Raw genomic sequence first — 3,522 nt, 5'->3', positions numbered from 1 at the left:
AATTAAAATTAGTAATGTATGCATTGTAAACAAAGGTTTTCTTCTTTAGGGACAATTTCCCCAAAGAGGCATTTCCAATGTGGATGGTGCTGCTATGAATACTGTCATGTCAATTCAGTGAATACCAGTGTCGTTCTACTGATTGAACTAAAAGGGTCAAAGCAAATCAGCCTTTCAAAAATAATAATGTGGACCTAATTTCACTCCATTTCTCTTGCTGAGATTTTTCTACTGTTACAAAAGAGTTATAAAATGTAAGGTGCGCCTGTATTTAAAGTTTAATAAGTATTGATTCACCATCAAAACTTTAAAGAGTAAACATGTGAACATATGCATGCACAAGTATTTCCTAACTAACTGATGTTTCAACGCATTGTGATGAGTTGTGTCTTGCTGGTTTTGTAGACTAGATCTGGTTAATTGCAAGACAATCTGGGTGGCATGATGTAATTAACACTATCATAAGAGAAAGAGTGAGTTGTGACAAAAATCCTGAGTAAATACAGATTACATAGATCCTTTATTGTTTTAAAAGATTCCAAGATTAAATACTTTTTGAATAATAATTTTAGAAAACTGAGTTCTTATATGAATTAAACAAGGGCCTATGTATCAATTTGAGAACAAAAGAGATGCCATACTTATTGTGGTTGACGTACTGTGAAAGTGGTCCCTTTTCTTTCTCACTGCATGGTGTTACTCCCTATGCAGTATTTTCTCCTGGAGTTGAGTAGGACTAGTTTGAAATGAGTAGAACATGGAAAAGATGCTAATATATACATGATTATGTGTATGGGATTATGTTACATAAAGCTATGACATCTCTTTTACTGAGAGGCTCTTCCTTGCAGGCTTTGAAGAAGCAAGCTACCATGTTGTGAGCTGCCTATGGGGAATACCACAGGAAAAGAAATTGAGGTGACCTCCCAGGTGACTGAATGCCACCAGCAACCATATGAGCAAGAAAGTAAATCCTTCTCCAGATGAGCTTTCAGAGATCACAACACTAGCAGGCATTCTGATTATAGCTTGTGAAACCCCAAAGCAGAGGACTCAACTAAGTGGTGATTCCTGATCTACAGTGTGAGAGAATAAATATGTGTTGTTTTGTATCAAGATCATTAGGGTATCTACTCATTAATAACTGTCTATCTATCTATCCATCTATCTATTATCTATCTATCCATCCATCTACCTACCTAATTTATTGTTCTATCTCTATCTCTATAAATAAATTGACTTGTATCTATCTATCTATCTATCTATCTATCTATCTATCTATCTATCTATCTATCTGCCTATCTATATCTCTATCTCTACCTCTATCTCTGTCTATCTCTCTATGAAAAAATTGACTCTGTCTATCATCTATCTCTCTATCTCTCTCTATCACTCTCTGTTTATCTCTATCTCTCTCTGTGAAAAAATTGACTTGTGCAACTGCAGGGGCTGCCAAGTCTAAAATCTGTTGAGTAGTTTGCTAGCAGGCTAAAAACTCTAGGGCAAGAGCTGGTGCTTCAGTCTTGTAGCATAATTTTTTCTTCTTCAGAGAAACCTTTCTTTTGCTCCTATTGCCATCAATTGGATAAAACTCATCCGCATTATTGAGGATGATCTCCTTTATTTGCGGTCAACTGATGGCAGATGCTAACTTTCTACATCTATTGTTGTGTTGTTGACAGCAACACCTAGATTCATGTTTGGTTACATAAGAGTAATTGGCCAGCTGTGTTTGCCTATGAAACCGACCATCACCCTGATCACACATGGTTTCCTCTGGCTACAGATAGATGTGAGAAGCCCACAAAGTATGTCTGTGTCTCTGTGTGTGTTCTTTAGGAAGGGGTGTAAAGAGTATTTATTTCAAAATTATCTTTAAAAGCTTAACATTCATAAATATATAAAGCACCAATCCAGGTAGATTGTGAAACTCTAAAAAAATGACTGAGTCAAAACAAGCGTTGTTACTTTAAGAGGTAAACATGCTTTAGCATGTTTAGCACCCACATCATAATAACGATGATTGCAAGCATTAATGTGGATGCACAACAGTGGCAGCAGCAACCAGGCTCATGTATCTGACCTGAAGGGTGAAAATTGGCAGTATCCCTAGAAATAAGAAATTTTAAGGATAATTAGACCTGTTAGTAATTTGCTTGTGATAGGTCAGGGAAGTAGGGCACTACATATGCTGAACTCCCTCTCTTCCACCAGGAGACATTCACTGATTTGAGTTTTCAAGGTTTGCCATTCAGAAAGAGTGTTTTTAAGTCAAGATTGCAATTTAACCACTAACTCACTGACTCCTTCATTTATCATTAACTGATTCACTTATTTATTACTTATATTAAATAAGACCCTTATATTTAGTTACCCATGGTACTGACCCAGAGGGAGGAGAGCAGAATTAGACCCAAGTCCTGCTTTCATAAATGCTCCCCTTTGGTATTTAACACTCTAGTGGGAGAGAGAACTAAGGAAGCATGTGGTCGAGCCAGATTCTGATCAAGGTGATGCAGAGACAAGTTAGGTGTGCCAGGGGCAGGGAAAATGAACATTGCCTCACTTCCTTCTGGGATTTGTCTTGGGTCAGTGGGAAGGCTTCTCTGGATGAGGCAACACATTTATCTGTGTAACCCTGGCCATCAGACCTGCATTCTTTCTCAATCCTCATGGCCTGAGACTTCATTAGGAAGACTGGAGACAGAGACTTAGAAAAACTACAGGTGAACAGTCATCACTTGGAAGATGCTATGCCACTTTTATCTGTTTCGTTATTTCCTAGCCCTAGAGCACTATATCCTGGTCACTAAATGGAGTGAGCATTTTCTGAGTTCAGAAGTCTGAAATATCTAACACAAATCTAAACTTCCAATCAATTTGAGTAAAATTCCATTTGGTGATCATGCACTTATTCCTACAATTTTAGCTTGAGTCATCCTGGCTGAGGCATCATTTTGATAAATGGCCTGGCAATTGGTTCCCCTCTGATGGTCATATACATATCAGAGAAAACACTATCCACTTATATGTGAACAGGCAAAGAAGAAATTCAGGTTTTAGACAAATGTGCCAATTGTGAAACATCTCATGTGGACATCATCTTAAATCTCTGGGTTGATTCCAAATGAATCATCTGCTCAGTTTTGCCATGAACCTACTGTCCAATAGGTTTACAAATAAAAACGTGAAATGCATGTAGTCTATCAAAAGATAACACCACATGTTTCAACCACCGCCCAGTGTTTCTTTCTCCCATGTCTTTTCAATTTCGCTTTATCAGCTTTTGCTCTACCTGAGAGAGAGTATCGAATATAGAAACCATATGTCTTGTATTTTGTTTTGAAATAAGCAAGAATTCTAATTAGCAATGATCCATGGTAATAGTTTAAAAAATTTTTTTCTCATTAAAATTAAAAGGAATTCAATCTATTTGATTCAACACGCCGACGGATGTCTGCACACATTCTTCCTTATTGCTTTATTTTCATTATATAATTTTATTTTAAAATCTAGTTTATT

This window comes from Rhinopithecus bieti, unplaced genomic scaffold (assembly GCF_001698545.2).
Source record: "Rhinopithecus bieti isolate Rb0 unplaced genomic scaffold, ASM169854v2 scaffold_13112, whole genome shotgun sequence".
NCBI lineage: Eukaryota > Metazoa > Chordata > Mammalia > Primates > Cercopithecidae > Rhinopithecus > Rhinopithecus bieti.
This window is presented reverse-complemented; position numbering follows the sequence as displayed.